A 9986-nucleotide genomic window follows, 5' to 3' on the forward strand; every position below is an offset into this window, starting at 1 on the left:
AAATGCCAAAGTGATTGTGATGAAGTTAATGGCATCCAAGGGATGTAAACTAAATTGCCAATACTTTTTCCAGAAATAATCTCCGCTTCAATAATATGATCAACCAACCTATACCAGCATTGTAACAAAACCTATCTTCAACAGATAGTGTAGAAGATTGTGACATTTGTGTTAACTTCTCACTGTAACATACAACACTGCTTTGACTTGCATTTAAGTTGAAAAAATGTAGCTATAATCAATAAGAATCATACATTCATATTCATGATTGATTTTTTATGGCATAAAACAGCCAAAATATACCTATCTTTGAAGTTAGTTATCTCAGATATATTTTCATTGATCAAAAGTTTGGAACCATACATGAAATTTTGTATTGTAAGTCCATATTTCCCTGAAAAAATATAACTTTATATAAGATTCCATATGAGGTGAAACCTCCTTGGTTAATGTATACAAAGATTAACATTAATAATAAAATAGTTTAAATGCAACACAAAGTCTAACCTTTTGGTTCTTTGATTTTGGCCAGATGTAGCAGCATTACAACTGGTCCAATTCCATGGCTATCTAAATAAGATTTCAGCCTTTGAGCAAATGTCTCCCACAAAGTACATGTCATAGTAGTATCCCTACATAAATACTCACATTTTCAACAAATAATTTTACATGGATATTATTTTCACATAACATTATAATGCAACAATTAATATGGCTTACACACACTTTGTCCTTAAGAACAAAAATATCTTTCTTCAGCTTACTATCAAGATCCCATTGGACAATTTTAGCAAGCTCACCAATCACATCTTGCAAAAGAAAATTAAAATTTATCACAATTTGTCCATTAAAATAGTTAAATATTAAAATTGAAAAATGCAAGATTATGATAACCGATTAGGTAGTCAGGAAAAGTTGTTCCATTGAGTATATCATCAAAAGCAATGAAATTATAAACATGGTTATGTATTTTTGGTATATCTTGTTTGATTGCTTTCACGAAGGCCAACCTGTACTCATGGTTTGTTGCCCTATACTGACCTCTATTAGCATTCACTTCAAAGTTTTCCATAATATAACAATTTCCTTCTTTTAGTTCATCTGGCCATTTTCATGGTTTGCATTCTTCTCTTGAGCACTAATCTTATTTCCCTACATGAATAAGGATGTTAGCTCTCACCCACAGATGACACTATCGACAAACCCAAACAAAATTATACATTATATACTCGGCTAAAGATTACCTCTTTATCCCTAAGAATCATTTCAAGTGTGGGTTTCAGAGACCTATTAAGAATCCAAATGTTTATAATCCTTATTGCCACTTTCCATGTTTCTTTGGAGTCATTGGTTAAATTAATGAGTTGTGGTCGACGTGACATTGTATTCTTATAAGCACTATCTAAACAAAAAATAAAAACAACACTTAACTCAGTAGGAACGAAACTCTTCAAAATATACATAACTCTCATATTCAATAATTAAACAAAATACTATAAACCCTAATTAACGAGAATCTTATCAAACATCAAGTGTTGAAAAAACATACCTTTTTTTGTTGTTGTCTTGGAATGAGGCTGGCAACTTTGTCTTCTCCCTCCCTTTTGCTACACTAAGATCTTCTATATTTTACACTAATACTTTATACAACTTGTTATTTATTTATTCTCCCTCCCTTTTGCTACACTAAGATCTTCTATATTTTACACTAATACTCTATACAACTTGTTATTTATTTATTTATTTATGTTAAAGAAGATAAAAATGAAAAATAAGAGAAAATGTTTTTCTTAAAGAAAATAAATGTTGTTATAGAAAAATAACGACATTTTCAAAATCCTAAGATATCTCAAAGAAAATGGTACCATTTAGTAGAAGGAGAAAAAATAAAGTATTCGAATATCATTTGTGAGAAAAAATATCAAACACAGACTGAAACTAACATTTATTTATGCATATATTTTTTGTCATAGAGAGTGATGAAAGGAGTGGCCGAGAAAGAGGAGAACAGAAAATAAGAAAAGGAAAAGAGAGATAAAGAAGAAGTAAAAGAGGAAAGAAGTGAAGAAAAAGAAGTAATAGAAGGTTGTAGAAGTTGTAGATAAAAAGGGAAATAAAAAGACAGAACCTACTTTTATTCTTTGATTTGATATTGGCCGAAAATCCAGTATGGGGACTGCAGTAGTGTTCATTTTGACAGCAAAAAGGTACAGTCAAATTTTTTTTTTTTATCTTCTGTCAAAAAGAGAAGACTTAATCTCTCTCTCAATTTTGCCTTCCCCAAAAGAAAAAGAAGGCTTTCTCTCTTTGACAATTTTGCCGTGAAGTTTTTTAGTTCATTGAAAGGAAGTTTTTTTTTTTGTGAGAAGGTAGCAGAAGATCATTAGAAGGAAATATGGACACATGGAAGACCACTTCAGTTTCACCCTTTAAAAAATCCTAGTTGTGGTATACATTGTTTATTCATGTTGCCCTCACTCAATGATTGCTCCACCTTCACCTCTCATCCTCCCTAAAACAACAGTTCGAAAAAGGTAGATCTACAAAATTGCAGCAACATCGCCATTGTTGAGGACCGTCGAGAAGTGCATGCCTCGGTGTCATGCACTAAAAGGAGATGCGAATCTACAACAACAATAACATTATTGTGGCATCTTCTATCTGTTGGTTAATAGTGATGTCGTCGAGTCTGGAGGCAGCACTGCAAAAACTGGCGTGATGACCATCAAGGAGCATCACCATGACCTTCTCGACTACGCCATTTTGTCCTTGCTCGCCTCCATCTCGTATTTTGTCTTACAAGCTTTGGCCTTCTTCACCTTTTTTAGCACCAAACATAAACCATCCTCTGACAATTGATCTTATTTGGTCAGATAAATACCTGTTCTGGTATTTAATGGTGTGAGACAGTAACAAGATGAAAAATTTAAATTTAATTTTTAAATATGCAAAAATTGTGTTAGATTAATTCTTTAAACAATTTAATAATAAATTGATTTCTAAAATTTATAATTTAAAGTTAAATTAATTATAAAAAATATAAATTTTTATTAAATTAGTCCTTATAAAATGATTTATGATCATAAATTTAACGGTAATAATTTAATTTGTGAAAGAATAAAAATTCCAATTTAGTTAATAAGTACATAAAAAATGTGATAATTATATTTTGTGTAGATAAATTGATTCTTAAATTTTATAATTTAATATTAAATTGATGTTAAAAAATATATGTTAATATTAAATTGATTCATGAAAATTATAATTTAATGAAAAAATAATATCACTAAACTAAACCTTTTTTACATTTAGGGATTAAATCATAATTTTTGTTCACTCCAAGAATTAAATTATTACTAATTTGCACATTCAAAAATCAAATTAATTATTTATCCTCATAATTTTCAAAAGTATCAAAATCTTCACACCAATACCAATGGTGGAGCTTCAACAAAAATTTAGGAGAGCCCAAAAAAATTGGCGAAATGAAACTTTAGTTATTTATTATATTTTACGTTTTAATTTGGTCTTTCATGTTTAGAAAATTTTATTATATATATATATATATATATATATATATATATATATAACTAAAAAAATCATCATTAAGCTTAATTGGTCTTTTTCTCAATTTTTGATACAAATTTGACTCGTTGACATATGGTAAATTGTGAGAAATATTATGTCAATCAAACTTAGAACTGTTAGTGCTAAAAACTCACAAAAGAATCAATTTGATCTAATAAAGATACTATAAGAGACTAAAATGAAATATTTTAAACTTAAAAAATCAAATTAAAACTTAAAAATATGGATGAAGGTTGAAGGACACAAATTATATTTTAACCATAAAATTTAATGCATAAATTTAATATAGTGAATATTACTAAATTTGAGATCACTCTTCAAAATCATATTCCAAAAAGTGTTAAATTTATCATCATATATCACTATAGAAACTTTACAAAATTGCTTCTCATTTCTTTCTATCCTTGTGTAATCAATATCATTTTTGGGTTCAAATGGCGTAGAAATTAATTTAATTTGTTCATCTTTTTCACAAGTTTTTTCTCTTAAAAAAGTATAATTTGATTTACTCTTAAATCATTATTTTTATATAAATTTATCAATTGCATAAAGAAAAAATATTTACATAATTATTATAAATTAAAATAAATAAAACCTATATACATGTCTAGTTAAACATGTATTTGAACTCTTTTGACAATAAATATAAAAATTAATATATATATATATATATATATATATATATATAATATGCATGTATATTTATAATTAGATAATGATTTTTGAACATCTTACATTTTAAATATTACTTATCAATATTTCTTATTTTTTGTATGTCTTTCCGTATCATCTATCATATCTATCTATATATATATTTCACTTTCTAAGTTTCAAAAGACATTTAAGTTTCTAAATATTTTTTTCCTTAATAATTTTCATTTATATAATATACATATATTTACATTCTCATTATTTTTGGGGGGCGTGGATAACAAAGGTCCGCCCCCAGACCAGTTCAATCTAAGCCACTATTTAAAAAGTTAATATATCAACGGCTGTTAATAATATGTGCATCGGTGGACGAAAGATGCCGCCCCAATGCACTTCGATAAAATTCAATTGTACCTTACAAGAACTAAACATTAAAATTTTAAATATAATAACTAAAATCACAATGAAAGTAAATTATAAAAATAAAATATTTATTTATTAAACCCTATTTTAAAGATACATACAAACGCGTTAGAAAAAAAAAAAACTAGGATAGATAGAATGAAACAGACCTATTTATGGTAACGTGTGGGGTAGGGTGGGTGGTTAGTACGAGGAGATCGGTATTCGGTGGTCAACGTTGTTTTTTTTTTCTTTTCAAATTCTACTCAAAGGGATTTAATATAAAAGATTTACTATTTATTTAAAAGATTAAATAAAAGTGTTTACTATCCTGAATGATCTTTTCGCATATGTAGGTTTGATTTTTTTATTAATTCACTAAAAGTTTGATTTTTTGCAAAATTGCTTGATTAAAGTTGTGAGAGTTCAATTTTATTTTCTATGGTGTAGATCTGATTGTACATTGAATATAAGAGAGTAATAGAATTTTAAAATTCTGATATAAGTGCCTAGTTTAAGTGTGAAGGATTGTTGTTCTGTTTTGCTTATATAAAAGGACATACATACATTTTAATAATATGTGTGTTTTTCATTTTATCATTTTTTTATTTTTGGTGCTATTCCTAGTATGTAGGTGTGTAATTCTTTGCTTGAAACAGTGAGTGATACACGGTGAATGTGTGAGAGAGTGAATTACATCTCTTGCAATTGAGTGAGGAACAATGTGTTCCAACAATTGATATCTAGAGCATTGGTTTCAATAGGAGGGGCAAGAATCGCTAATAAGAAAAGAAAGAAACGTTCTTGGAGGTGTTCTTGAAGGAGTTCTTTGATGGCTGCAATATCTGGCCCAATTCCTGCAAATCTACCAATTCTCACAGAAAAAAACTATGAAAATTGGAAGATTCATATCAGGGTGGTGATGCGATTCCAAGGAGTTTGGGAGTTCGTAGAAGAAGGTTATATACTTGTGGGAGAGAGAGAAACAGATGAACAAAAGGTTGTTGATAGAAAAAAGGAAAAGAAAGATTGCAAGACACTTTTCATTTTGCACCAAAGTGTAGATGCTGCTAACTTTGAAAAGATAGAAATGGCTAAAACCTCTAAAGAAGCATCGGACATTCTAGAGAAATCTCATGATAGAGCCACAAAAATCAAGAAGATCAAGCTGCAAACTCTGAGGAGACAATATGAACTACTACAAATGGAAAAGAATGAATCAGTTGCTGAGTACATCACAAAAGTACACACAGTGGTGAATTCAATGAAGGCTATGGAGAAAAGATAACTGTGCAATCAGTTGTAGAGAAGGTGCTTAGAACCATGCCACCCAAGTTCGACCATATTGTGGTAGCCATCGAGGAATCCAAAAATCTTGAAGAGCTTAGCCTAGAGGAATTGCAAGGATCTTTGGAATCTCGTGAGCAGACAATGAATGAAAGGATCAATGAGAAGAAAAGTGAACAAGCCTTGCAAGCACGGTCTAATCCAAAGAAGCATGGTGATAGATGGAAGAAAGAGAAAACTGAAGGAAAAGCAATAAATGGAGGGGAAATCAAACAGTGATAAGGACCACAAGAAATGAGGGGATCTAATTCCCAAAACTCTTCAAATAGAAAGAAGTTTGACAAAAGAAGTATTCAATGCTTTAATTGTCAAAAGTTTGGGCACTTTGCTGATGAGTGTTACAGCAAACCCAATAACAAAAGAGAACCTAAAGGCGATGATGCAAAATTAGCTCAGAAAGAAGATGATGACACTGAACAGGTACTGCTAATGGTAACTACTCAAATTGAAGGGGCAAGTGATAATTGTTGGTACCTAGACACATGTTGCTCCACTCATATGACTGGAAGAAAGAGTGGTTCTCAACCTTGATTAATCTGTGAAGAGCCAATCAAATTTGCTGATGATAGAACTTGATGCTGAAGGAATTGGGAAGTCCTTATCAAAACAAAGGATGGAGGTCAGTTTGCATCACTAATGTACTCTTTGTACTAGGTATGAAAAGTAATCTCCTCAGCTTAGGTCAATTACTAGAAAAAGGGCTTTATGACTAAGCTTGAAAACAAGATGTTGAGAGTGTTTGACAGAAATCACAAGCTCATTTTGAAGTCATCTCTTTCAAAAAATAGAACATTTAAAATTGAGATTGCTGTGATAGAACATAACTATTTTGCCATTACAGTAAACAATGAAGAGTGGTTATGGCATTATAGATTTGGCCATTTAAATTTTAGAGATCTGATTCAGCTAAACTCAAGAGAAATGGTGCTGGGTTTGCCTCAGATCAAGCCTCCTAGTGAAGTATGTGATGGTGTTTACAGTGTAAGCAATCAAGAAGCACTTTCAAACAAAATGTACCAATCAGGGCAAAGGAAAACTTGAAGTGATTTACTCTGATGGTGTGGCCCTATGCAGACTGAATCTCTTGGTGGAAACAAATACTTCATATCCTTTATTGATGAATTGACCAGGAAAGTATGGGTTTATCTAATAAGAAGGAAGAGTGATGTCTTTGAAGTCTTTGAGAAGTTAAAAATATGGCAGAAAAGCAAAGTGGCTCATTGATCAAGATACTGAGAACAATGGTGGTGGTGAATATGTTTCTGCAGAATTTCAAGAATTTTGTGATCAAGAAGGCATAATTCATGAAGTGACTCCTCCCTACACACCTCAACATAATGGAGCTGCAGAAAGAAAAAATAGAACCATAATGAATATGGTAAGGAGCATGTTGAAAGGCAAGAGTCTGCCCAAGTACTTGTGGGGAGAGGCAGTGTCTACAACTGTCTTCATCTTGAATAGGAGCCCTTCAAAGAGATTGGAAGGAATAACACCTGAAGAAGCTTGGAGTGGTGCTAAACCAAATGTGAGCCATTTCAGAATCTTTGGATCACTTTGTTTTAGGCATATCCCAATCAGTTAAGAAGGAAGCTAGATGATAAAGGTGAACAAATGATCTTACTCGGATATCACTTCAACTGGAGGCTATAAGCTGTTTGATCCGAAGAGTAAGCAGATAATAATCAGTAGGGATGTGGTATTTGATGAATCTAGAAGTTGGGACTGGGAGCAGAATACTGAAATGAAGGGACCTTCAATAATGATAAGGTCAGAAGAGGAAGAAACAAGTGAAGGGAATGGCAAAACCACTCAAAGAAAAGTGAGACCCTAGAGAAATGCACCCAAACCAGCTAGATTTTAAGGTTTTGAGATGTTGTCCGATGCTGATGTTAGTACAGATGGGAATCTTGTACATTTTGCTCTATTTTCTGAAGCAGAACCAATAAACTTTGAAGATGCTATGACTGATCAGAGGTGGTTTAAAGCTATGAGAGAAGAGCTTAAATCTATTGAGAAAAATCAAGTGTGGGAGCTGGTATCTCAACCAAAATCGAAGAAGCCCATTGATGTGAAGTGGATCTATAAGATCAAGACAAATCCAAAAGGCAAGGTGGTCAAGTATAAAGCTAGACTTGTGGCTAGAGGATTTTTATAGAAAGTTGGGATTGACTACAGAGATGTGTTTGCACCAGTTGCTAGAATTGAGACTATTATAACAGTAGTGGCAATTGCTAGCCTAAAGAATTGGACAATGCACCAACTAGATGTGAAATGTGCTTTCTTAAATGGTCCTCTTGATGAGGAGGTCTATGTGACTCAGCCACCTGAATTCTCTATAGCTGGCCAAGAGTCAAAGGTTCTTAGGTTGAGAAAAACTCTTTATGGACTTAAGCAAGCCCCAAGAGCTTGAAATAAGAAAATTGATGGTTTTATGATGAAGATCGACTTTGATAAGTGTAGTTGTGAGTTTGGAGTCTATGTAAGATCCAAATCAGTAGGTAATATCATTATTGTATGCCTCTATGTGGATGATTTGTTGATCACGGGTGGTAATGAAAGTGAAATAGCAAAATTGAAAAGGGAATTGATGAGTAAGTTTGAAATGATTGATATGGGGTCCTATCCTACTTCCTTGGACTTGAATTCAAAAAGACTGAGAGTGGTATTTTGATGCAACAAAAATATTGAAGAGATTCAACATGGTTGAATGTAATTCGGCTGCAACACCAACTGAGGCAGGTCTTTTACTTGAAAGGGAGGACAAGGGAGACAAAGTCGATGAAATTGAGTTCAAACAGATTGTTGGTTCTCTCAGGTACTTGTGTCATTCAAGACCTGATTTGAAATTTGTTGTTGGACTAGTAAGTAGATATACGAAAAGACCTAGAATTCCTTATCTCCTAGCTGCTAAGAGGATTCTAAGGTTCATAAAAGGGACCATCAATACTGGAATTCTATTTTCAAATAAAGACAACAACAACTCAGAATAATTGGTGGGATATACTGATGCGGATTGGGGAGGAGACAGAGATGACAGAAAAAGTACTACAGGTTACATATTCATGTATGGTGCAGCACCAATATCGTGGAGTTCTAAGAAGCAATCCATAGTGGCTTTATCAACATGTGAAGCTGAGTATGTTGCAGCTGCAATGAGTGCTTGCCAAGCTGTATGGTTGGACATATTATTACAGGAATTAAAAATCAAGGAGAGTGATGGAGTGAAGCTTTTTGTGGATAATAAGTCAGCTATAAGCTTGTCAAAGAATCCAACCTCTCATGGTAGAAGCAAACACATAGAAATAAGGTTTCACTATCTTAGGGATCAAGTGAACAAAGAGAAACTGAAAGTGGAGTACTGCTGCACATTTGATCAACTTGCTGATATTTTAACCAAACCCCTCAAAGGGGAGAGGTTTAAAATGTTAAGGGACATAATTGGCTTGATGAACCTAGGAGATCAGAATTAAGGGAGGGTGTGAGAGTTTAATTCTGTTTGGCGTGGTGTAGATTTGATTGTATATATTAAAATTATGTTATAAGTGCCTAACCTAAATGTGAAGGGTTGTTGTTCTGTTTTGCATGTATAAAAGGACATATATACATCTTAATAATATGTGTGTTTTTCATTCCATTATTTTTTTGTCTCTGGTGCTATTCCTAGTGTGTAGGTGTGCAATTCTTTGCTTGAAACGGTGAATGATACACGAATGAATGTGTGGGGGAGTAAATTGCATCTCTTACAATTGAGTGAGGAAGAGGATTCCAACAAAAGTATGAAATAAAAGTGTTTATTATTATTCTTTGATACTGCAGCAGTGTTTATTATTATTATTATTATTAATTATTAATTATTAATAATATACTAAAATAAACTTTTACTGGGTGTATTTGAATAGTGATTAACTTGCAGTAAAAAAAAAAGTGGTTAACTTTCCGTGTGAGCCTAGACACGTAACCAGGTCACATGTGAATTGTGAATGGCGCCTTACCCATAG

At 32.2% G+C, this 9986-nt stretch overlaps 1 long non-coding RNA gene across 1 annotated transcript; it reads right to left on the bottom strand.

Moving 5' to 3' along the window:
- Positions 1-212: 212 nt before the first annotated feature.
- LOC121174825 (uncharacterized) lies at positions 213-2070 on the bottom strand. Its single transcript, XR_005891238.1, has 4 exons — positions 1550-2070; positions 727-809; positions 508-632; positions 213-394 (listed from the first exon to the last, which is right to left on the bottom strand). It is a non-coding gene; the product is annotated as an uncharacterized lncRNA (long non-coding RNA).
- Between the last annotated feature and the right edge of the window lie 7916 nt (positions 2071-9986).

The sequence above is a fragment of the Glycine max genome, chromosome 4, assembly GCF_000004515.6.
Source record: "Glycine max cultivar Williams 82 chromosome 4, Glycine_max_v4.0, whole genome shotgun sequence".
Taxonomy (NCBI): domain Eukaryota; kingdom Viridiplantae; phylum Streptophyta; class Magnoliopsida; order Fabales; family Fabaceae; genus Glycine; species Glycine max.